Source organism: Accipiter gentilis, chromosome 18 (assembly GCF_929443795.1).
Source record: "Accipiter gentilis chromosome 18, bAccGen1.1, whole genome shotgun sequence".
NCBI lineage: Eukaryota > Metazoa > Chordata > Aves > Accipitriformes > Accipitridae > Astur > Astur gentilis.
The window spans coordinates 21,108,342-21,134,353 of NC_064897.1; the positions used below are offsets into that span (position 1 = coordinate 21,108,342).

Here is a 26,012-nt window from a genome sequence, read left to right on the forward strand (position 1 = left end):
TCTCACCAGTAAAAGCACTAGCTGTTCAGGAATGTCTCAAACACACCACTGATCAGTTAACTCTTGTGTAATTTTGCCCTCTACCCAGCGGTGGCCAAAGTGCTCTGCCAAACCGATTTGCAATTTCTCCCCCCCCCCCTTCTTTTCTAACTGAGAGTGCCTACAGGGATGTTTTGGGTTCTGTATTGCAAAAGTTTTCTAAGGCACAGCATGCCCACCTTCCTACATCTTTGTCAAGCCTTATCTAATCCTTTTAGTAAACAACCTACCGTTCTCTGAAGGCTGTAAATACAAGCTCTTAGACCATTTTGTGGGGTTGGATCGGGGCGGGGGGTGTGTTATGTACAGGCCCATGAAAGCATCTTTGTTCTGTTAAAGCCTTTCCTAAATGAGAGTTGCTTAGATGAATGTTTACAGTAATGCAAAGAAGAATTTAGGCAATTGCTGTGAATGTTCCTTTTGGTTCTCCTGCACTGGTGATTATGTTTGTGTACATTTGGATCCCAGGAGGTTCTCCTGGAATATCTGCTTTGACCACCTCTGCAACAGAGTGCAGGTAACTATGAAAACAAATGTGATGGGCAAATCAGAGGGTACTCCTGGAAAACAGGAGCAGATAGCAAGTGTTGTGGCTCTCTTGTTAGGTTTAAGATTACTGCCAGGAGAAGGAAGATTTCTGCTGAGATTACAGAAGCCCAGGTAAACTATTTGGGGACAACCTCTCTTGTTTTGAAGTAGTTTTTAAAGCAGCAGATGGTAGTTGATGGACCTTTAGATGAATTGGTGAAGTCTGCGTTCTTGCTCGGTTGCAAAGGCTAGGAAATCCATACACCACTACCTCTTGTGCTTGTGGGCCATGTAAGAATATAATCCAGAGCGTACCAGTGGAATGACAGCAGATAAGGATGAGATTTCTTATACGTGCTTTTTAAATCTACTTTCCTTATAACGTAGTAAGCAAAGTATTGGGGATTTTGGATGGGTTCATTTCTCTGGGGTCCTGCATTCCAACACTAGCTCAGAGAACTCCTCCACCTGGAGACCTCCATCCTCACTCTTTCCCCGTTTGTCAGGTGGGACCAGTTTCTAGAACTCACTGATCTGCTCTGGGGTAGATCTCTTTTCTGCAGAGAAAAGCGATGTAGGGCTGGCAAAAGCTGGTGGTGCTTGCCTGCAGTGAGTGCCAAAGATGACAAAGCAGTTGGGTAATAGCTGACAGTGCTACTCAGCCAGAAGGATGGGGTATCTGAGAGGCAGTTTCATCGGGACTGGCTCAACTATCCATTCATCTCTTCTTCAGCCTCCTTGCCTCTGCTGTAACTCTTGCATCCTTCTGGGAATACTAATGTTTCATTTCTTCCATTCAGAAGCGGGTTCATCCCAGGACTGCTTATCAAGGCACAGCAACAAGTAGGACGGGTGGCAACAGGCGGCTGTGGTTCCTGCTGTCGAATGCAAAGGAGCTGTTACGCAAGGAGGGACGCGAAGGTAGGAGCCCTGCCTGCAATAGCAGGCGTGCATCAGCATTGCGCCAGCACGAGTGATTTCTGTATTAGTGCACACCTCCAAACGGCACGTGAGCATGTGTGCGGGGCTGGAGGTGGCTTTTCGCTGCTTAGCTTTGTTTCTGTGCGCATCTGCGATGCTGTTTGGGGCTACTGGAGCTCCTAGGCCCGTTTTTAAACGCTGTTTTGGCCCTGTATGCTCAGGGAGCGTCAGAACTGGGGTCCCTGAGAGAAGGAGAAAGGTATTGGGGGAACATGGAGCCATGGGCCCAGCAGCTGGGTGCCACCCTGGTACTGAGGGAATCTGGCCTTTGCTCCCAGATGGTGAAATCCAAATTGCTTTACGTACCTGATTCTGCTGTACTTTGCCTCTTGCTTTGGCTGCTATTTTGCTATCAGTTGGATGAGGATCTCTGCCTGTCTTCTGCGACTTCGTTGACTGCAGTTTTCTCAACTGCCTTCACTTCTTACCCAGGAAGGGAGCAGGGAGTTGTTTTGGAGGGTTTATCGTAAGGCAAGGACTCGGTTTGCCTGACTTGCTCTTTTCTTCCACTGTTTCACCTCAATTTACCTGTTCAGCCTCAAATGTGCAGGACCAGATTCCTCCCTCTCCTGTCCCCAGTCTGTTTTCTTTGCTCCAGCCTTTGTGGTAGCTTGTCTCCAGGACTAGAAAAGGAGCCGGTATTTTCTGTGCTAACAAAGTGAGCATTGTAATGCAGTTGCAGAGTGGGTGGATGTGATTGCCGACAGACGTATTCCTTCTGCTGGGGTGTGGATTAAAGCTCAAGGTGACTTTGTTCCTGCATAAATTCACTAACTTTCCCCGGGGAACTGAAGGGGCAAGGTTGGGAGGGGAGAAGTATGATAAATGAAAGTGTCGGAAGGAAATGCACTTACATAGCACGCACTACCAAAGCATAAATGCGTGCTCTGTGAGGAACTTTCAACCTAGCTTAAGGTAGCGCTCCGTGGATTGAAAAAACTCAGGGCAGTGTTTAGCTGAGAAGTTGAGCGCAGCTCTCTGCAGGCTGCTATCCCAGTGTAATTGCCTGGGTAAGTGGATTAGCGAGCAGCAGCGTGGCTTGTTTGGGGTTAGGCAGGCTCTGAGGGCACCGTTCCTCACAAGAGGATGAGATGGAGACAGGCAGCCTTTGCTGCTCTCTACCAGTCAGACCTGTTCGACACTGAAAGCTGTGGCAGACGGTTGGGTTGTCATCGCGTGGGCTCACTGGGAAGGGTCCCATGGAAACAGTTCCTTTCAGAGCTATCGCTTGTCCTTATCTGCCACGAGGTGGGTATGGTGACAGCAAATCACATCTTGGGACACTTCTTCTCTGCCTACGTTGCCATGGGAATCGGCGTCTTCTGCAGCTTTGTCTTCTGTGAAAAAAAGAGAAGTATTGTTACCTCCCCTGGCTTACCCACCCAAATGTGCCAAGGATGAGGGGGTTGTGGTCAGCCACATCGTGCCAGAAGCAAAACGGTTGTGTCAGGGATAGGGCTGCCAGGTTGCTTGTCTTAAAATCTCATCTGGCCAGGCTTGTCCTTCTGCAGTAGTTAACCACATCTACATTACGGGGTGGCGATGCAGAGCACGAAGCGGTGAGGCACACTGGCCCAGGTAGCCCTGCTCCCCTCGCCCTGGGCGTTGGACACAGAGCTATCTGACCTTGCCGGAGTAACAGGGCTGGGACCTGCCCTTGCACCCGCTTCACAGTTCGGTAGAAGAATCTGGGTCACGCAGACGTCTGACATGCCAAAACATGATGTCTCTTCAAAAGTCTGGCACGGTCCAGGGCTTCCAACGCCCATCCAGCGGGGACTCAGGTGGGGTCGCCTGCCTTGGGGAGGGGGGCTGCAGCAGGGGCTGAGGTGCACCAGGTTCGTGGGGAGAGGTGCCGCGTTTCGTCTCCCTCCCCGGGTGACTGAGCAGCCCCCGGCAGGGATGTGGGAGCCGCGTGGCCGGTCCATCGCAACCAGGAGGCGAAGGGACCCAAGGAGTTCCCGGGGAGCGGGAGCCCGGTTGGGATCCTAACCCAGGATCTGCATCTCTCCTGTGCTTCAGCTCATGGCCAAGCCCTGTCGAGTGTGGTAGGGAGAGAAGGAAAACTGTATTTACAAAGCGAGCCTTAACTCTTAGGGGAAACTGGCCGGTCCCTGGAATTTTCCATGCTGTATGGGGAGCCAAGGCTCTCGCTCTGAACTATCCTGAGGAGATAACAAGAAACTAGCTGGGTTCGGAGAGCTCCCCGCCTTTGTACCGTATGTCTTGTTCCTTCCTCCCAGCCCTCGCTTGCGTCACTTCTTTAGATCGTAACTGATCTCTATTTTAGTTACACTTCTCGAGTGGATTCCGATGCAGAATTAAAAGATATTTATCTGCCCCAAACTCCTACGAAATAAAGAAGTGGTGTTATTTCCACGGTACGAATGAGGAACTGAGTCAGCGGGAGGCTAAATGACACATCTGAGGTTACCCAAGAGAGCCGAGCGCTGCTGGGAACCGAATCTGGCGGTTCCTCTCCCCGCTGCCAGAGCCCTCGCCCTCCGCGGCGCTGGATGTGGGGCATCGCCCCGCTCTGCCCCCGGCCTTTCCTCTCGGCCCGGGCCCTTGGACTCTGAAACGAGCCATAAATGCAGTCAGCCACTTTCAAGGGGAAAGAGTGATTTATCTCGAGCGCTAAGCTTTTGGCACTGGAATCAAAAGTAGAGGTTGGACCGGTCTGTGTAAAGAACGCCACAATTACAGTCCAGCGCTTTTGCTTAGACTTTGGTGTTTGTGGTGCCACCTTCTCCTGGGGAAGCAGCTGTGATGCCTCCAACTGACAAAAGGTTCATATTTGTGCTGAAGTTGACGTGGGGTTTGCAGCTAAAAATACTGCACGCTTTCAAACTGTGCTGCTTCATGCTGTGCATAGAGTCTTCTTGATGATCAGTCATTCAAGTTAGAAGCAGTTAAATGTAGAAATACAGATGAGAAACGTGGAATTCTGGAGCAGCAGGAGAAAAAAGGCCATAGCAGTTTAGCCTGGGCTGGAAATAGAACACACAATTTGCTCTCAAAAATGTGTGCAAGTGTTGTATTTTTAAATATAAAAATTATCTATGTAATAGGCTGTTTTAAATGAGTCATTCAAAAAATGCAGGAAGTTTCACTTTCTCGTCTAATAGATGCGTGTTTCTGTGTTTACCCGTTTGCATATGTATGAGTACATACACATGTATAAATACATGAAATGCTCACATGGTTGTAGCTTGAACAGTTTTGCCATATTTCTTCCTCTTTGGGTGGTGGTGTTTAGTCTTCAAGGATATTCATCACAAAATCCACTTTAACTCGTGCACTGCTAATTTAACAGAAAGGGGCTTGAAGCTGTTTTCGTTGCCCTTGACATCTGTCTGCGAAAGGGCCTTCTTGGAAGTTGTCAAGAGTATTGAAATAAAACAACAGGATAAAAACAATGAATAATAGTGGGTAGGCAACTAATGACTCACCACGAAATACCGCCAGTGGAATATGCTGAGCTCCAACCCAGCTCGGTCTGGCTACCTATGCATCATTGCTGAGTTCTTCGAAATGTGCCACTACAAACGGCTGATGCAGTCAGCTAACCTCAGTGAAATGGTACAACTTCAAAGCTCTGGGAATAATAGAAGTCGTGTCTGCCACTGTCTGCTTACTCACCCTTGAAAGAAGCTGGTATGAAAGCAGCAGAGAGCAATTTAGGCTCGCAAACAAACTGACTCGCAGGCTGTGATGTGTTAGAAATTAGTCATGTTTCGGTTCGTGCTTCTGATTTTGCTCAGCAGCCGTCTGCGGTGCCTCAGCCTCTGCCTGCTCTCCTGGAAGTCGAGCAAGAGGGGAGAAGCAGGGAGCGATGGGGCAGAGGGGCTCCTCCAGAAAGGAGAACCGAGCCCTCCGAGCTGCCCCACCGCGCGTGGTCCAGCGCCGGCAGGCAGCCCTCCGCGCCGGCCCGGCCGTGCCGTTGCCTCCGGTCAGGGATTTGCGGGGTGACCTGCTGCTGAGGGCTGAGATTTGCCAGCGCTGCCTGCGGGCAGGAGCGGCGGAGGTTGGGAAACGCATCGGAGGTTGGGAAGCGCGTCGGACGTGGTGTTTGAAGGCACAAAGGGATGCTTTATTGGCCTGGGGCTTCTCATTCAGCGGCTTCCCCAGCGTGGACACCTCCGCAGGGAGGTCTTTTACCTTTGCCAGAAGAAAGGAGGGAAAGGTCGCCCCATTGTTCTCGGGCTTCAAAACCGCTTCCCCTCCCCGAAACCGCGGGGCCGGTGGGGGGCTGCTTTGGTGGCGTTTTTCTTTCATGAGGCTGGGGGTGGGTTAGCCTGATTTTCAAACACCTTCCTCCAGCCTTTCCCTTATTGTACAGCCATATACTCCTGCCGGCGGGCAGTAAACCAGCAGTTAAAACCAAATCCCTTTCTGGCGGGCTGTCTGAGCCCCGTCCCTCCTCCCGACTGCCGCGGGGCTCAGCCCTGCCGTGCTGCTTTTGAGGACGAGCGTACAGGGGTGCGTCCACCGCGGCCGCAGGGTTTGCTGGAGGTGGGAGCTCACCGGCTGCCCTGCCCGGCGCAGTTTGGTTACCCCAGCGAGCCGCAGACGCCGTGGGCCAAAGCCAGGCCCTTTCCTCCACTTGTTCGGCCCTGGGAGCCCACGAGGGCTTGGGGCATTTCCACTCGCTGTCCATGGCAGTGGAGCCCCCGTGCGTGGCGGGGGTCCCACGTACGGGTGGGCACCCATCACCTGTGGGATACCAGCGTTGGGGCGAGCTGTGGTGGGAAACAGCCAAGGGAAACGAGCCCGGGGGGTGCAACGCCACTCAGAGGTGTCACCTCGCTGTCCTTGCCCGCCAAAACAAGGTGCTCAGCGCCCGGGGAGGGAACGACGACGCTGCGGTGGCTGTAAAGGGCCCGAGCAGCGGGTGGGTTGATTTGTGGGATGGGCAGCGATATATTTTCCCTAGCGCTGCGGGCGTCCTGGGTTATACAGCGTGCCGAGACTGCCCGGTGCTCTGCCGGAGCCCGGTTCTTATCAGCCGCTTTTTCTTTCTGCCCAGTACCAGCTCGCAGGGGACACAGCCCGGGTGGCGGCAGGGCAGAGCACAGGGGATGCCCACCCGGCCGGCGCATCCCCCGGCACATCCACCGACATCCACGGTGCTGTACGGACCCCAGCAGGAAAACCCGCGTTGGCTCCCGTCTTTCAAATAAGAGTTAGGCAACGTTGATAAATCTGAGCAAAAGGGCGATCCCGGTGCAACGGCTGCTTTTAATCGGTAAGAGGACATCTCGCAGGTGAGGCCAGCTCCCCGCCGCGGGGGCCTGCAAAGGGACCCCCTGGGAGGGGGTTACCCAGCGCTGCCGGCAAAGCCCCAGAGACCCGTGTTGAGTTTGGACTGTTTTAATGTTTAACGGGTGCAGGTGCACCTCCGCAATACAGGCGGTGGAGGAGGAGGCTGGTGGTAGTCAAAAGAGAAAAGGGGTTTTACAGCACGTGCTGCAGGCGCTTTTTGAAATGGTAATATCACATCATCTCGCTTCTACTTTTCTGAAGCGGTAAAGCCCAACTCGAGCAAAAATATTCCGTTAGAGCTAATGAGAGTCGTACATATCAGTCTTTTCAGTGGCTGGGAATTAATACAGAATATTTTATCCTTTAAAATGCTGGGCAAACATTAACTAATCCTCTCAACACCCTTCTGGGGTAGGTAAATATTACTCTCTCCCAGGTGCAGAAACTAAAGAGGAAAAGTTATGTGATTTGCTTAAAGCCACAGAGGGAGTCAGGTGGGGGTAGAGATGAGGGGGAGGGTTTTTTATAGCTTGTGCCTGTGGTTGTGCTCATTGCAGGTGCTGCCCCTCAGCCAGCGTTGGTTTATAAAGTCAGTTGTGGCGGTGGGGAAACGCGCTGGCGTCTCCTTAGCGCTACAAGGAGCGGAGCAGCGGATGCACGAGCACGGCTGCCGCCGTACAAACCGGCCACGCTCCGGGCTCTGCCTGGGGCACGGACAAAAGGAAGGGCTTTCGGGGACAGGGTTTTCAGGGAGCGCACAGCTCTGCAAAAGCCCTCTCGCTTTGAAGTCACTAAAGTTTCGGCCGGTTGACTTTGAGGCAGGACTTGGTGTCGTGAAAAGCTTGTCGCTTCCAGGCTGAGCTTGCCATGGGTTGGGGGGGTGCCTCGCAGGGGGCTTAGCCCCCGAGCCGCCTGCCTTTAAAGCGGGTGATAAATGTTGTCTGCAGAGCTGGACTTGTTTATCTTTGGGATTTACATCGCAGATACAGTGGCGGGACAGCCCTGTTGTTTGCAGACCTGGAGGGAAAGCTGAGCGCCCGCTTCTGCCAGCCTGTCCGTCCCGAGGAGGGGGCTGCTGCCGTGGGTGTCGGGGGGCCGCCGCTGCCCAGGCTCAGCCTTCCCGCAGCACCCGCTGCTGCTCGGGGCGAGGGCGGCTCTTGGGAAGTCAGCGCCCGGTGCCTCCTCTTCTTCGCGGCTGGGATTTTAAATGCCCTTGTAGCGAGAGGTTTCTCTCGTCGTGTTTAATTGCACCACGCTAACCTCCCCCTGCTCCCGTTCCCATGGCGCGTTGGCTCGTCTCCTTGCTTGTCTTCTCATCTCTGACCCGGCCAGGGCTTCAGTTCACAGGCGATCAGATAAAATTCAATGGAAATGTTTGTGTGTCAAGCAGCTCTCGCCTGCAAAGATAAAGGTCACATAAGTGCCTCCAAGGTAGCGCTGGGGTTTACCAAGTATTTACCCAGCAGACTGCGACCACGGCCACTTCAGGGCAGTTGCCGTCCATTGGAAAGCCCTTGTTTGCTGTCCCCGATCCCATTTCGGATCGGGTCCGAGGCAGGGCCGCATAGTCCGGGTCTGTTGCTGCGTGACGGGCTGCCAGGGAAGGCTCCTGTCTCTGCTGCGTAGTGCCTGGGCTCTTTTAATTAGAGACACATGGTTTATTATTTGAAAGAGTGTGCTTTCCTGGTCATTTGTTAGGATCTTGTATCTGAGAGTGCTGCAGCTTGTAAGCCTTAAATTAAGCTGTATGAAGGACATTGAGCACCTCGGGAAGGGGGTGCTGCAGAACCGGAGCCTATTGTTCTTGCCCTGAATTGCGGGGAAGCTCTTTCCCCATGCCGGCTCTTTTACTTGGTAGCCAACTAATACACACGGTGGTTTGTTTCTGTCTCCATCTGTTCCAATTTCAGTTTATTCACGGCTCTGTAGGTATTGTACACTCTGCTGATTTTTTTTTTTTTTTTTTTTTTTTGATGGGAGAGCCTCCCCTTTTCATGGTTCACTTATTCATTTTGTAGGTCTCTGGCTTCCTCGTCAAGTTTTCTCTTTTGTTGTATTAATTGGTCTTAAATCTATAGTCAGGTGCTGCGCGCGTGCTTCCCGGGTACACCTTAACCATCTGCTGTGTTTCATCTCCATGGTACCCAGGCCAAATTCCAGCTCTGGTAATGACATCCTGCCTCCCCGCATTTTCCCTGTGCTTTTAATTGGCTTTAGTTCACTTTTTTTTTTTTTTTTTTTTCTGTCCTAATGTGCCCCTTCACTCAGCGGCGGGGAGAGGTGGATTTGGGTGGTGGGGAGCTCCAGGCTGCCGGCACCCACCTGGGGGCAAGAAATCCAGCAGCAGGCAGCTCTCCTGCCTGCAAGGAGCAGCCACAGCACAACTTCACGACTAGAGAGCAAAATGGGGAAAATGTTGCACTGGAAACAAGATGCACATTTTCCACACTGAAAGCAGTTGCATGACGTTCGGAGACATGCAGTGAATTTTTGCATTTCCTCAAAGTCTTTTGCAGGAGGGAGTAGGTGGCTTGCTGAAACGGGTGCCATTGCCTCCTGCCTGTCCTTCTGTCCAAACAGAGCAGCTGTAGTTCCTGGAGGAGGGCAGAGCAACTCCTGATAACGTTTGCCTCTGGCCTTAACACTCCTTGATACCTTCAGAGTAAAAACCAATGTATCCGAGTGATCCCAGACGGTATTGAAGCTCCAGGAGTCTCGCTGGCGCTTTCGCCTGGCTTATCTGACACTTTAATAGCGCAACAGTTGTTAGCTTTACAACCGGGTTTCGGGAGGACGAGAGTGGTGTCTGTGTTTGGGAATTGCTCTGTGGGGCACACGTTTTCCTGTGAGAGAGCTGGTTCTTGCTTTCTTGCTAGCCTTTCTTTCCATCTTTTTGTTTTTTAAATACCGGATTCTCATTATTGTTAAAGAGATTCTCTAATGCTCAAAAGCATGGCCTAAACTTCTTATGCACTTTGTCTATTCCTTGCCAGCCTGGAAGCTTTCTCTTCTCTCTGCTAATCCTGTTACTTCCAGTGACAGCCCCAGCCCCGGGGTGAGCCGCTGGCAGGGCTCCGTCTCGCCTGCGCTCTCCGGCTGCGAGTCCTAAATGTCACAGCCCGGCTCCAGTTGTTGTACCGAGACCCAGACTGCGGATGGATGGATGGATGGATGGATGGATGGATGGATGGATGTCCTCCTGCTGTTACTGCTTGCTGCTTATCATCTAATCTCAGTTTCATTGGAACAATTTGTGCGGTTGAACGTCAACAGTCAGACCTCTGCTACCCCGGTGTGGTCAGCTGCTCGTTTATATTGTTTGACATGGGGCAGCCTGTCAGGGGGTTTCTCCCTGGCTGTTGTCAGGGTGGGAGTTCAGGGCAGGGACCTGGCCCAGGGACCCCACTGCTCCCTCATGGAGGGACCTCTGCACTGGGCTTCCCAAGGGCATCTGCGTGTCCTGCTTTCAAGCTTTGTCAAACAGGAGAAACGGCAACCGTGTCCTTCCCGAGGGCACTGGCCGAAAGCCTGGGAAGAAGCTGTGCTCTTTGGGATCCCCCCACCCTGAGCCTGCCTCCCCTCCTTCCCTTTCCTAGCCAGAAACCCGGCACGCTCTGCAAACCGCTCTGTGACCTCTCGGAAGGAGCCGAAATCGCTGTTGTCCCTGGCCTCCCCAAATCCAGCATGCTCTTCATGTGGATTGAAGGTTCCCACGTGCTTTCTGAGGCCACGTGGAAGGGCTGGGCTTTGGACCGTGTTCCCCTCCATTTCCTTGGCATCAGGTGGAAGCCGGACCGTTTCCCCCGCTGCGGAGCAGGACTAAACTGGACGGCAGGGCCAGGTGCCCGACAGGGGGCTGGGGCCAAGGCATGTGCCTCCGTCTCTGGCCAGGGCCACCACCGGACTCTTGCCAGCTCCGTTATTAGGTGAATTTGTCCATGCTCAGTTTACTTCTGCCCTTTACCTTTCATACAGCCCTGTGTGCAGGTTACAGGATGGGCTGGGACTCTAGTGTGCATTTAAATGTTGGTAAAACATGTATAAAATGAAATACCCCCACACCCTTGTGCTTGTTGGCACTTGGCTTCCCAGTCAGTAGCACTTTTACAGCTTTTGCAGCAGTCTGGGTGCACAGCCCGGAGCTGCCGGCACCCACCAAGAAGGTGGGTGCCTGCTGGGGTTGGGAGCAACACCTGCCTCTTATACAGCTTTTTGTAGCAGGAAAAATCTTCCTGGTTGAGTGCAGGACCAGTGGTGGAGGCTGGGCCGCAGGCAGCCGCTCAAAAGCGAGGTGATGATTGGCATCTCTTTTTGCCTCAGTAGGCAAACCGTCCGCGGGACTTCAAATGCCTGGTGGTGGTTTCAACTGCTTTGGAAATGCCAAAAGAAAGATTGGGACTGTGGGAGTGTTCAAGGGAGGGTTGCTACATGAAGTTCTGTCATCTCCCGGGCTTATGTGAACCAGTGCAAGGAACGTCAGGTCTTGTCCTTGCAAAATTCCTCTCGCCCTGTTCTGCACAGACCGTCCCTTGAAACCACGGTAAGCCGCCTGTGCTCCTGTCTTCCTAGCAGCGGAGCATAAAGTACTTGTACCGACGTCTCCCCTAGCAAACCGGCATTGAACACGTAGGGAGAGAGACCGGTTCTTACCAATGAACAAAGCAGTGCAGCTAAGAATAATACCACCATCAGTGAACAACCCTGCAAGCCCTAATCCCACAAGGTCCTTGCAATATTATATATTATTTGTCTTTTGAACATTAAGGTCCTTGTGAAGATGGTGGCTCGCTCGGCAAGGTGTTAGGCATGCTCATGTGTGCATGTAGGAAAGTGTCTGTCCTGAAGCATTTAGAGTCCAAGTGCACAAGGCAGGCGGCAGGGGAAAGGAAGGGCTATGGATCCCCTTTCCCTGACAGGGAGTAGGCTGACTACAAGACAGATTTTTTTAATAGTATTTGGAAGCACAGAGATGTCGGGAAGAGGTTTCCCTGACAAGTTGCTTGCTGGGATGCTTCATAGCATGGCCTTTGGAGTACCTCTGAGAGATTAAATGTCCTTGAAAATTTGGTCTTGGACTTGTGAGACTTGGGAGTTCAGCACCAAGTTTTGGACTCCGAAGTAGTCTTTTAACCACGGCAGCATCCTTCATTGGCTACAAGGTAATACGTTGGGTCAGATTTGATTGTTTCAAACGCATGGGTTGGTTTACCGGTGCAGTGGGTTAGTACTTTGCTTGTGTCCGCCCCCCCGTAGCTCTAATTTCTGTATTGATGGAACAGTTTGTGAATGCTCATGGATTTATTAGTGCTCTTGCTCCTGTGACAGAGAGAAGTGGTTTTTCGTGTTTCACAAGTCGATGGTGTGGCATAGAAGAAATAAGGTTTTTTAACTCGGTGTCGGAGAAGAAAATGTTGGCAGGGTGTTAGCAGTGCCTCGGGTGGGCAGCATCCTGCCCCCCCTGCTGGGATGCTTCAAGCAGGGAGCAGAGGTCCCCTGGTTAAGGACTCAGCCGGTGCTCCCTTCTTCTGCCCCTTTCCATGTTCCCACAGATCAGATCAGCCCTCTGTGCCACAGGCTGTCACCTGATTTATGGGAGCCATAAACTGCAAAGCAGAAAGAAATAAAAATACTAAACACTTAGTGTTTTTTAAAGGCCAACAGCGCATTGAAGTCTCGGTGATAATTTGCTCATAAAGAAATATTATGCTTCAGATCATAATCCTAGGCTGCAGATGGAGGCTGAGATCTGGCCCGAGTCCCTCCCACTTAGGCTGTAAAAGGAAGGGAATGGGATGAAAAAAACCACATAGCATGTGGGGATTAGTCTTGGCTATCTTGCTGTCCATCACCTCTGGTGCCTGGGAGGTCGTGTGAAGAAGTGCTGATGTTCTCCAGAAAAAACTCTTGTCCTCTGCTGGAGGGACAGTGGGCTGGCAAGAAGAGAGGGGAGGATAAAAATCCGCAAGCCGTAGTCAAACAACTGAAATTTAGAGGCTGTGTGGAAGTGCCCAAATTCTTGAGAGCTGTTCCCCTGGACTAAGCAGGGGGTCTTGCCTACTTTAACGGTAGTATTGTCAGCCTGGCCAGGCCAAACACTTGTTGGTGCTGCTTGGGCAGCAGTTGCCTTTAATATCTGTTGCTGAACACTGATTTTTGGTCAACGCAAATAGGTGTGTCCGTTTCCAGCAGTAAAAACCAGCCCCCAGCCAGCACAGCACCTATAAGAGCAGAGAAGCAGTAGGTACGGGAGCAGGTTAGACCTAAGTGGTGTCAGTGTTTGATTGCTGGAGAGGTCTCCCAGCTGCCCCGGGCAGGGGCCTGCTCTGGGCGGCTAAAATTCCTTTCTGGTTAACCTTCCTGCTGCAAACACTGCCTGTGCCTATTTACCTACTGGGTTTGCACTGGTGACTGGCACCCAGCGGCTAAAAGCAATGCATTTCACCAAAGGAGATCAAGGATTTCATGGCCAGTTCGCTGCAGCCGTATTTTCTCCTATCTGATCTTCTCCACCTTACCCTGCCAGAACTACCTACTAGTCCACTGCCACCTCAAATGAATCTTCCTGTGATGCTCTAGGGTTGCAGGAGGACAGGAAGGTTGTCAGCAATTTGTTTGATTTTTTTTTTTTTTTTTCCTTCTGTTCTTTATGTCCCGCTGGCAGGGAGGCTGCCTGCAGTGCTGCCTTGCACCCTGAACAGTGCGGAGCTTGGTTCCCTTTTTCAAGTCTTCTTCCTACAAGAAACTTTTCTTTAAAAGAGAACCTTGCTTTCTCAGATACACATCCTAAATGTGGTGATGTTGGGCCATTTATAAAGATATGGGAAGGGAACTGGGAGGAAATTGTCACTTCTCGGCTTTGGGGGTTTTTTCCTTTTTTTTTCTCTCCCCCAATAATCAAAATGAACAGATTTTCTGGGAAGCCCTAGATCTGCTCTGGGACTCATAATATTAATGAAGTCCACTATTCCAGCTCCATCCCAGGTGCAGCCTGAGCAGTGTTGAACTATCACCTCCCCTTGGCCTGCCGGCCACGCTGCCCCTGACATTGCCCGCTACGCAGTTCTTGGTGTTTGCGGTGAGAGCACACTGCTAACTCGCACATGGCTTGGCACATCTGTAACTCCCAGGTCCTTTTCAGCCGGGCAACTACTCGGCCGGTCTGTTCCCAACCTACGCTGATGCCTGGTGTTATTCCTCCCCAGGGCAGAGCTTTGCACTCTCCTTCCTGTGCCTCGTGAGGTTGCTGTTGGCCCAAAACTTGAGTTTCTCAGGGTTGTTTTGGATCCTCAGTTTGCTGAGAGTATGATCTTTCTCCCACACTACATTTAAAGGGTTTTTCTCACTCCAGGAGAGCTACCGAGTTCAGCCATGCTGCACCTCGAAGGCCTGCTGGCGATCTCAGCAGACACGTGTTAATGGTAACCGAAGGGGCAGGGTACTGCATTTCAACAAGGACTTTCTTAATTAAAATAAGAGGGCTTTAACAAAAACAAATCCAAAGCTTAAGTAGCCTGGTTGAAGAGGGAATCTGAAGTATTTAACTTCTCCTGCAAAGATGCCACTTGGGCAATTCCCCGGTTGCCGGGCTGGTCCTGGGCTCGGCAGTGCCTGTACTCCTGGGACAGGAGCATCTCCTCATGCAAGCAGGAGAGTTTCAAATACTCTTTGTCAACCCCAGAGGAGCAAGGGCATGAGTCTAGTTTAACTCCCCCTGAGAAAAAAATCACTTTTACCTCGTAAATTAATCCAAGAGTGTTCCCTCCTCTACAGCCCTTTACAGTATTGAACACCATAGGAGAAACCTCTCTAGGAGAGAGGGCTCACAGGCTATTTCTCCTCTAGTTAGATCAGGCAGTTCATTATCTTGGAGAAATCAAAACTTTCAAAGCTTCTGGCTGCCTCCATCTTTCCTTTAGTGTTTCCTGAAATGTTTAACAGCATCCTCTTTGCCCGTTTCCCACTGACAGGGTTCCTCTTTGCGGTCAAGGAGAAGCAAAGACATTGTTAGTACGTCTTTGCAGGGAAAACAAACGATCGTGATGGCCAAACCGCACCATTTCTTCTGGTAAGTGGCTGCAGAAGTGGAACTTGTTCCTTTCTCCAGTTGTTTTCGCTTCTGCAAACATGAGGGAGAAGGAATGCTTTCGCCTACCAGACACAAAGTACAGTTGGAAGTGTGGTGAATTTGTAGTGATCCCTTTTAATAATACACAGAAAGAAATCAGCTCTGAACTTCATTCCCCCCAGACCTGTCCTTTGATTAAAAGGCTGCAGGTGAGGTATCCTTGCAAGTTTGGCAGTAGGCACTGGTGCTATCTGAACAGCAATGAACATCTCGCTTCTAATAGGGCTAAAATAGTGGCTGTGGCTCAGAGTAAGCAATAGCTGCATGTTCACAAACGGCGCCAGAAGTGGTTGATAAATCACTGATCGCTCCAATAAAATGCTCAAATATGAGGAACACTTCCAGTAACTTTACTTGGATGTTCTTAACTCTGACCTTCAGGGAGCACAGACACTTATAAAGAATAATACACAGATACTGTTCATTATAAAGTATGTAAATAAAAACCAGCAGAACCAGACGCTCTCTGGACATCTGCAGGTTTGGATAAGCAAGAAGCACACTTGTGCATCATCCTTTAAGTTGGTGTAGGCTTGTCTCTTGGGTATCAGGTCCAACGCTCTTACCCACACTGGTTTGGGCAATAGCTGCAAAGTGAATGAAACCTGTTTGGCTTTTTTCCTTGTGAGCCTGCAGGGAAGCTGGGGGTAGCAGAGGTTGTTTGGCTGCTCTGCTGGTGGGGAGGTAGTTATAACTGCTGCGTAACCCCTTCTCGCTGGGTAACTTGATTGCTGCAACAGGCTGGGGTGAGTAGTGTCGATCCGAGGCCAGCCAGGATTCAAAGCATGCCACCAGCTCAGCGACTCTTTTGCTTTGATTTTCTTCCTGGCGACATCGTGCCCAGTGATACTTTTGGAAAACTACATTCGCAGCTCCATCCATCAGTGCTTCTCTCCCAGGTTTGATCGGTGCTGGGCTCTTGCCTTCCTCTCTGCTTTGGTTCATAAGAACCCCTTTCCCTCTGTGCCTTTCTTGCAGCTCCTCTGTGTGTACGTCGCTGCCTCCAGTGGGGTAGGTTTTCTGCCCACCGGTGGGGTGACCACACTCCAGGACACGTCTACCGTCTCCCTTGCTCTGCCTCCGAAGGAACGGCTCCTCGGGAGCAGCGGTCAGCACAGCAGGCGGCAGATAGAGAATCACCCCTGGGAGCTCAGAGTTTCTTTTGGAGGTGACCTGGCTTGTGAGGGCTTAATGGCCCAACAAGAGACTGGCTGCGGGAACGGCAGCAGTTCCCTCCCGCTCCCGGGAGAAGCAGCCCCGCTGCTCTCATCTGATGCTGAAGTGCAACGCTGACTCCGTTACCCATCCCCGCTTGTCCAGCGGCAAAGCGATTAATTTTCCAAGTGACATAGTCTATTGAACACTTCTTTAAATTAGGACACTGGAGGCGTAATTTAGATTAGGGTTAAGTTCTAGCTGCAGGGGAGACACTTAAAACACACAGCGCGTGTGCCAACAGACCCACTCATCTCACCAGAAAGTGAATAAATCTGCCTTCTCGGCAGAGAATTTCCTGCTAAACCTGGGGACCCTTTCAGGCTTTGCTGGGTGCAAAGCTGTTTTGTCACGAGAGGAGGAGGGAGCCGTGGCCCGATGGAGACGGGTGCCGTAGCTGCGCAGAGCTGGCTCCTTGGGCACTGGCTGGTGAATGAACGCTGTCTCACCACCCAAATGCACAGCGGTGCGGTGGGGGTCTCTGGGCAGATGGGGTAGGAGATGCTTTCTCTGGATGTCTCTCTTATTCCTAGGAAACCTGTGCGATGTGCTTTTCAAATCCGCTGTCCCAGAAGAGCAACTAAACACGTGCTGAACTTTGATCGTGCGACTGTTGGCATTAATAAGTTACAAACTGACCCGAGTGCTCTGCAGGAGCTGCAGGCAGCCTGGGGGAAGTTCCCTGCTTTTCAGTAAGAGGCACCTTGTTACACCCCATCCCGTTCCCATCAGCTTCATTAACTCGGGCAGCTTCTCCGGCTCGGATCCCAAAACGGCTCTTGTAGTCACGTTAGTTCAGCTCTGGGCTGATGCAGTCAGCCCTCCAGCTGCCGAAATGCCGCTGTGCGGGACCGCCAGCTCGGTGCAGACCCGGGGCTGGCGGGGCAGAGCTGCCGTGTCCCCATTTGCCTGAGGAAGAAGGGAGGTGTCATGGAAGGGGCACAGAGGAGAGAGGCCAGGAGCTCTGCCACCAACCCACTTCTCAACTCCGGGCTCAACTCTGGTCTTTCTCCTTTCTCTGACTTTTTACAGTCCAAGATGAAGGCCTTTTGCTTTATCTGGCTTCTTGCTTTATCTGCCCTCACAAAGTCTCGTCTTAGCTGGCGGCTTTGGGAACGACTGCCTTGCTTCTGCAACATAGGTGTTACTGGGAATCTCCTGACCACTGAACTCAGTGCGATTCCTGCTTATAAAGCCTGAGTATGCCTTACAAGAGGTGCTGAATCTTCACTGTGAAGTGCAAAACTCAAAGAAGTAAGTGATGCTGTTTAGATATCATGGTTTCTCCTCCTCTTGTTTTTCTTTTAAAGTAAGAATTTTACAGTTTTCTTTAGCAAAAACTTATTTCTGGACAAAGCTTGTTTGGAGACCTCCTTGTTGGTGGCCATAGGAGCTTTTTTGCAATGACAACTTAGAATTTATTTAAAATACACCAAATATAATGAAAAATAGGAGGAGAAACTGAACTTTGGACAGAGCCTTCCTCTTTAGTGTGCACTCCTTGGTACCAGAAAATGTCAGAAACTGTTCTCCCAACACAAGACTGAGAAACGGGCTCTTTAGTTTTATGTATACAACTGCCTCCTTACCATCCCTGTCCCTTATAGATATGCTTCAGGCTCCATCAGCAGCCTCTGAATGGTAATTCTCCCGGTGCTCGTTCCCAGATCCCGTTGTTCTCTGTGCTGGAGTGCCCAGCATGGCTGTCTCGGCAGTGGAGCAGATGTGTGCTGGGGCTCCTTCGTGGTCCCAGGTGCCATCCCTCTGGAGCAAGCTTTTCCCTTGGGTTTGTGGACCTTACCTTTCTTTCTTCGCTTACGTCCCGTTGGCTGTATTGCCTGAACGAGACCTACCTTGGCGGTTGTTTCTGCACGTGGCTAAGATCGCTGGTGCGAGCGGCGCTGGTGGGGAGGTGTGAGACAGCCGAGGGCGGCCAGGGCAGGGACCGCACGAGCCGGTGTGCTGTGTCTGGATGAGCGGTACCTCCGCGGCTGTTGCTCGCCAGAGCTGGCCCACGTGCTGTGGCTGCTGTGGGGCCAGGCGGCGCTTGTGGTCCCTTGGATGGTGGCACGGGCATCAGGGGGTCACCCTGCTCCTCGCACTGGAGGGGCCTGGCTTTCCCCTTCTCTCCGTCCTAATGCTGGTGCAGTGGCGGTGGGAGGAGAGCGGAGCAGCGTGCTGCAGCTGGGGACCGACCCCTCGGGAGGGCTTGGCAATTACGGCTCTGCCCTAAAACAAGGGGATCCCAGCCCTGCAGGACTTGGGGGGGCTGTAATGCTGCAGCCGCAGATGTGGCTCGCACGGGGTGTGTGTGGGGGCCACGGCCGCCGCTTGACAAAGCAGCGGAGGTTTGGCAGAGGTGTCTGTGCCGCTCCTGAGGCCGAAGCCCGTGCTGCCAGATCTGGTCCTCAGCGCAGCTCGGCAGGGCTTGCCGGCCCCGCCATCCGCGGGGCGAGGGCAGCCCTCCCGCTCCCCTCCGCAGCACCCGACGCCCGCTCCCCACCTCCCGATGGCATCGCAGGGCCAAATCTCTGGGGGAGCCGGACAGGGCTGCCGGGTGCCCCTTGGCTGTGGAGAAACACGCCCCCCTGCCTCGTGTCCGTCTGTCCGCGTCGCTCTGCAGCCCCCGGGCCGGGCCGTCGGGGGTGGCACAGCGGGGACCCTGCCTGCCCTCTGGGGCAGAAGGAGCACGGGCCTGCGGGCCAGACGGGCACGTACGGCGGGGAGAGAGGGCAGGAGGCCTTTTTGCGCACGAGGCCTTCCTTCAACAAAGCCGTTTCTGTCCCGCTCCCAATATTTCCGCCTGTGCGGTTGGGGAGCGGGGTGTGTGTGTGTGTGTGTGTGTGTGTAGGAGCACAAAGGACCCCAGACAATAGGGCGAGCGGGAGCATTCCTCACACCCATGGCGGACGGTGAATGAGCTTTGTCTCCAGCCGCTGCCTCCCTCCGTTTCGGGGGGCAGTCGCTGCCGTCTCCCCCCCTCCCCCGGCTCCTTTGTTCTGGTGCTGCCTGCCAGGGGTGAGACGGGCAGGTGAGCGGCGCGCGAGGCAGGGGGCCGGCGACGTGCTGCGGCGGGTGCATATTAATGGATCTCTCCAGCCTGTCGCTGGGTGTTCGACTTGATTCATGAGACTCCTCCGTCTTGGGGAACGACAAATGTGGCCGGGAGGGAGAGAGCTATTGTCTTGCCAGGCCCCGGGGCCCTGCCGGTGCTGCTCCGGCGGCTGCCATCGCCGCCATCCCCAGCCGCAAAAAAGCACTTTGCGCCTTTGCCCCGACGTCCTTCCCACCCGGGGTGTCTGTCTGTCCGGGGCGATGTGAGGTGGGACCGGCTGATACCCGCACACCGTGGGGGTCCCCGCGGCGTGATGCTGCGCGGGGGAGAAGGCAGGCAGGCAGCTTCCCAAACACACCGCCTCGAAGTGCGAGAGCAACCGCGCTCCAGCCGCAACGGGCTGTGTCCGAGCGGGGCTGCTCGTGTAAGTGGAAACGCTTCCACCCAGTCCCTTAGCTGCAGCAGAGATCAAACATGGAAAAGCCCATCGGTGCTTTTTTGTTTTTTTTTTTTAACAGCAGCTATAGATTTTACACCAGATTTTATAATTGGCTATAATTTTGAACAGAATAAATACGCAGCTGGTAGACAGACACTCGCCAGGCAGCAGTCAGCCTCTGTCTTGAAAAGGCTGGTTCAGGTACAGCATTTGATAATGCTGACATGGAAAGGGTGTGTATGATAATACCAGGGAAGGAAAACAAACAGGACGGAGCGTACTCCATCATGCTGACAAAGACACGGATTGTACATGCTGGGGTGCAAATAGGATTGTTTGCATATTCAGCTGAATCTATCTTCCCTTTTCCCCATCCCTGAGCATCGGTGGTGCCGGAGCTCCTCGGGGAGCTGTTTGAGTCGGGGGGACAAATGTGTGTGGGGGAGGGGGGCGAAGAAGCACGTGGAGGAGGGAGGGATGGGAGCAGAGAGGGTGCTGCTTTCGGGGGCTATGATGGAAAGGGGCTAGCTGGTGGGATGAAGCCCTGGGAGTAGGGTTTATCGGACTGAATGTAGGAAGCTACTGATGAGCTTGCCCAACAGCTTTCCTTTTATAACCCTAACATGCAGCTCGTCCTGTCCTGAACTAGACATCAAACAACACATCTAAATCGTGCTCCAGAGCAAAGTAAAGGTCCCAGGTTTGATTTTTTTTTCCTTTTTTTTTTTTTCCCTTTTTTTTTTTTTTTCTCAGCTGTCAAGGAATAAAGCTGAACTGAGGGGGCAAGGAGCATTTATTCCCAGTGGGTAAAGAGAAGGCCCCTGATATGAAGTATTTTCTCCAGCGATAGCACTCCCCAGGTGGCAAACCCAACCTCTGAGTTTCCAGTAAACCTACCAGGACTACAAAGCAAACAAATTAAGAAATGTCAAGGTGTATTTATTCTCCTGTTAACCTGCCCCGATCCCTCCCTGGCGCACACTGATGGCACACAAGGGTGCACCCTGACTCTGTGTCCTGGGAAGGGGGTACTGCTGCGAGCCCGGCCGGGGAGAGGTGACGAAACGAGGACCTGGCTCCCAACTCCTGCTCTCCGGCCATCACAGCATGGAAAGAGGATGCTGGAGGGGAGCTTGCATTGGGAACAGTGGTGCTTGGGGGCTGTGCCAACCCTTTGCGCTGCTTTCTCTCAGCGAGGCAGAAAACTGGTTGTAAAGGGGAACTCGCACACACCTGTTTGCAGCTGAAGCTGGGGGAGCTTATGTTAGAGGTCATCTGGACTCCACTGCTGTCAAATATTGGCTGCAAGTCAGATGGGTTTTCTGAATGCCATGTTTGACTTTGTGACACATCCAGAACCTCTGGGAAGAGCTTTTTCAAAAAAGCTTATCATCAAGCTTTTGCAGTTCCCTTTTTTTCTCTTTTTTTTTCCTTCTTCCTTCTTATAAAGAGAATTAGGCAATCACAGCATTTTGATGAGTCGCCTCTTAGCCTCTTGCTTCATAGCACATAGCCTTCCTGAAGAATCAAGGAGAAGCTGATAAATTGGGTGTAGGAGACTTCCCTGGCTTTCCTTTCCCCATCTAATGTTCCTCCCTGCGCTGCCCTCAGAGCATGTCCTGCTCCTAGTTGCTCTCTTAACTTGTCCCTACTTATAACATTCTGTACATAAAAGACAACCGGGTGCTTTTCGCTCTGATTAAAATCATGCTGTGTAAAAGAAAATCCAAATTAGCTCTGGCCTTTGGGCTCCTGACAAGTTTCCAGCGCTGCTTTCAGCACCGCAGAGATTGCGTAACTCCACATCTTCTGTGCAGTGACGTCTCCCCCTCCGTCATGAGCTGGGCTGGCTGCCGCACATCCAGGTTCAGCTATTAATACTTCAAGCAGCTTTTAGCACTGAAGGAGGAAGAGCGCTTGCCAGCAGCTGGGTGGCATGCAGCAACTTGTTTTTTCTTGCTAGGGGACAATGATGTGGGAAGGGGTAAAAGGAGGAGGATTTCCTGGGTAATTCCCCAAGTTTTGATGTTTGGGCAAATCCCTCCCAGTCTAATGTGTGCCGAGTGACTGGGGAGCCCAGTGCAGGGAGAGTTAATGCTTCAGTACAGGTTAACCCTTGAAGGAAGAGTACAGTAGCATCTTATAGAAACTATGGCTTGAGTTTGCCAGATCTTTTATGCAATGAAGCACAGGGTGCTTTCCTGCCTCTTCCAGGGATTCAAGCCAGGTACAACGTTACACCATTTCAGCATTGCTAACAGAAGGGCTGAGCCTGCAGCTATCGTGTCGCGTTTTCGGCGGAAACCTTTGCGTCTCGGCAACTTCCTCCAAGGATGCTGAACCAAACGCCGTCCAGACTCGCGAGCGCATGAGTTGCAAATGACATCACTGATTCGAAACGGTGCGTGGGCACGACGTGGGCGAATGTTCCCTGCGCTGGGTGTTTTCTAAAGGTCTCTGAAGCATGAGGCATGACTGAATGACTTGTGTTTTCTTTAAATGACGAGTGGGTGAATCCTGAATTGTTGGGCTGCTTTTATTTTTGTTAGATGTGTGTGGGCTGACAACATGACTCAGTATTTTCTCAGCAGATGCAAAGATCATATTGCCAATTCTGGGTATACTTTGGGCAGTTTCATGCAGAGAACTGGAATGCTTTTTTGGTCCGGAGCTTTGCTTTTTGGCAGCCTTAAGCCTCTTCATGTGAAAATAAGTAAGTAATTAAAAAAATGATTGCTTTTCCAAAACGTACAAAAATACATTGAAGAAATGACTGAACATGGGGAAACTACCTCTACCCCCATGTTTTCCCAACAATTTATCTGATTATTTTCATGTTATTCTAGAGATGTCCATTAATGTCTGATTTTTTTTTCTCTGATTCTCCCTAGTCGGGATTGCTCCTGGGCCATCTCTTTGGTGGCTGAGTATCATCTCCAGCATTTTTTTAACCAGCCGTGCCCTGCCAGGTGAAACCCACCATCTTCTGACTGATGGGTGTAAGTTCTCGCCCTGCTCCCAAGAGACAAGTAGGCCTATTTGTGTGTACATGTATGTGGTTCGGCCAGTACCCAGAAGTGACAAAAGTCCCAGAAAATTTCCCTTTCTCCCTTCTGGCAACCTCCCTACCCTGCTGCTCCCCCTTCTCTGCCCTCCCTGTATGCCACCTACAGCGTCTGGCATGTGCTTTGGGAGATGCATGAAGCCAGCCATGGACTGTGGATGCTTTTATTGTGCAACGATGTGTGCTCTCTTCTCCCATCCCCTCTTGTCTGCTGCAGAGCAGGGTGCTGGTAGTCATGTCCTTGATAAGAATAGGTTGCTTGCTAAGACCCTTACGTGTGATCATAGCCCAGCATCCTAGAGCCACTGATAAACTATTTTTCCCTGCTGATTTCCCTTAGCCCACCATGAACCTTCCTGAAGGTATGGGAATGGCTAGACAATACTAGACTTGTGGGTGAAGGATGTTGTGCGGCAAAGGTTACCTTTTGGGAGATCAGAAGATGATGTGCCTGTAGATGTATTCCATAGAGCGTGCAGGGTGAAATGAGTTCCATAGACCCTGTTTTTTTGATCTCTAACAGTAACTTTAACCACAGAAAAATTCCCACACTCAACCCCTAGCAATGGCCTTGTCTACTGTGACCTCTACTTAGCACCGTGACCCAAACCCCACTACAGTCTTGACTATACTGGCCCATACAACAGTGAGCCATACCTGACTGATAGCTAATTGTAAGCCATATGCACAAGCATGTATTGTAGTGCTAGGGGACCATATCATCTTCCTACCATTCTAGCTCTTCAGTTCTAAGCCCTACGTCCTATTCCTGACATTTTATCTAGCCTCCACTGCCCACCCATGGCAATAATTCACCCCAAACTTTAGGTCGAGTGCATCCATCGCCCCTCCAGACCTAATGGGAAGCTGCTTGATTTGGTTAGCTCTAGTGCCTTTGTAGCCCTATCCCCAAATGACAAGAACTGGATGCCAGTTCTCATCATATCTCTGAAATCCTCACATTATTCATGAATAATCCCAGACTTTTCAGCCCTTTCTACCCCAAAGCCTGATTCCAGCTTTAAACATAAACTGTCAGCTAGCACTCTGCCAAACATAACCCAAAGCCTTCCGCCTCGCTGGGTACCAGCACTTGGGCTTGCCCAGAGGGGCAAAGAAAGTGGTGATGCTCTTTAGTCCTTGGTGTCCCAATTCCTAACCCTGACTTTAGTGTCTACAGACCTGATGGTCTTTACGTACTGGCCCGTACTTCTGAGTGCCAGAGCTGTTCACCCCAGCTAGCCCCAGCCCTCATGACTGTGTTTCTAAGGTCTTTGCTGGAGTCTGGGCACGGGGCTGGGGGTGGCCGGTGGGGTTTGCTCAGGCCACATTTTGGTAGAGTATAACGTGGAAAGATTTTTTGGGGGGGAGGGCATGGCTTGAGGGATCAACTGGTTTGCTCCAGCCACTGAGGGGATGGTAGGCTGGGTGCAACCTACAGCGTGGGGCAAGGGGGAGTGTGAGAGTGTCAGTACATAAGTGAGAAAGCAGGGAGGCACACTGTCACAGAGAAGAAGCAGTGGGTCAGGGATGATTAGGAAAGCCTGAGAATGGCTGATGTGTCCCAGTGACCTTGCTGCTTTCTTAAAACAAGCCTCATTGTTCCTGCCTGCTTACTTCTCACTGCCCTTCTACAGGTTCTTCGTCACCATCCCCACCCCTTGTCCTCCTGTCTCTGGATCTCCAGAGCTACTTGCTCCTCTAGAGCTGGTTCCGCAGCCCCCCCCCCCAGCCCTGCGGCACCGCTGCCTCGCCTGCTTCTGGCAGTCAGATCTCCTCCAGGGGCCAAGCATACGAACCTGACGTTGCTTATTACAAGGCGCTCTGCCACCCATATTTCACGCTGGCATGTCTTGCTGGTTGGGAGCCAAGGACAGAGAGGGCTATGGCCCCAGGTCTCTTAAGGTGTCAGATGTGTTACTGTGAATAATGAGCTTGCTTGTGAAGATTTTTGGGGATTGGGCTCTAAACTGGCTTCATTTATTTGTTTACGTTCAAGGTCCATATTGCAATTTTTGTTTCTAAATGGCATTTAATAAGACTGTCATATAAAAGCTCTCCAAGTTTCTGGGAAGAACACTTATTAAAAGTGGTTTTGTAATTCTTACAGTGTGTGGTCTTTGGCTTTTCTGAACTTTTGCTGTGTTACATTCAAGTATAGTTTAGTGTGGTTGGAAAGAAAGCTTGGAAAGAGAAAAGCTGACAAGGAGCAGATCAGACTGAGAGGGAGATGGATCTGGTTTATGCTTCTATTTTTTGCAGCAGATGGAGTCGGTATTCCCCACCTGCTTAAGGAGTGCCCACAGCAGACTGACTCACAAACACACCTTGTTCTGAGAGAAATCACAACAGCGAAAGGATGATGTTTGTGGCAGTAGAGAAAGTGTTTATTAAATGGCAAGCTTTTCTTTGCATGCTTATGGTTGCAACTTCTTCCTTTAAAAAAAAAAAACAAACCAAAAAATCTGTTTGTTGCAGTAATCAAGGCTGGTGAAGGGAAGGTCCCCATGGAGTGCTGAGACCAACCTGCTTCCTCATTCTTTGCACTCTGACTGTTGGGCAACTTTCTTCTATGTCAGTTGAAAACTTCCTCATCAAATCCAGTAACACAGGACTCACCCTGAAGAAAACAAGGTCTCCTCCCCACGTAGCACACCTTAGGCAGCCTCGCCCCCATCTCCTATGGGAAAACCCAACGGTGTCCTTTACCACGGAGGTTAAGGGTTTTGTCATTTGCAGACACCTCCCGAAATACGACCTGTGTATTTTTACGGCCACTTTGGATAAAGTTAGCACTGCAGCTGGGAACTGCAACTTCAAGATAAAACTCACCATGTGACATCCTAAGGAACAGCAAACTGAGGAGCAAGGAATTTTTTTTTTTTTCAGACTCCAACATGGCTATGTATGCTGACACTTTGTTGCACAAACACAGAATAATGACTTTAACTCCAACAGTTGTCTCTCAGTAGCTGTTATATTACCTGCAATTGTTTCTGCAAGAGCTTGCAGGCCCTACCGTTAACACACATCTTCCTGGGTGTGCTTTTGAATCAGATTAATAAAGGAAAACACTGTTTTTCATGAGAAAGCCTCTTGGTATGTATTATTTCCAGAAACCCCGAAATCATCATTTGTTACCCTGCTGGTGTTTTTTACCCCTTTTAAGCTTAACATCAGCTTTGTGTCCATGGTCACATTCTGAGTTGCTGAAATACTGGGATGCGTTGGAAAACAAGAGTACTGAAACATCCACTAACAACATCCTGCAGGTCAGAACTGCATGCACTTTCTAAATAGG

General features: G+C 51.4%; 1 long non-coding RNA gene across 2 annotated transcripts; it reads left to right on the forward strand.

Annotated features, from left to right (window-relative positions):
* Nucleotides 1–1,083: 1,083 nt before the first annotated feature.
* On the forward strand, nucleotides 1,084–25,825 carry LOC126047728 (uncharacterized). Of its 2 annotated transcripts, XR_007508694.1 has the most exons (4): nucleotides 1,084–1,488; nucleotides 20,401–20,580; nucleotides 21,862–22,360; nucleotides 22,539–25,825. It is a non-coding gene; the product is annotated as an uncharacterized LOC126047728 (long non-coding RNA). The 2 variants fall into 2 exon arrangements; XR_007508695.1 differs by lacking the exon at nucleotides 20,401–20,580 and having other exon boundaries at nucleotides 22,539–25,824.
* The last annotated feature ends 187 nt before the right edge of the window (nucleotides 25,826–26,012 follow it).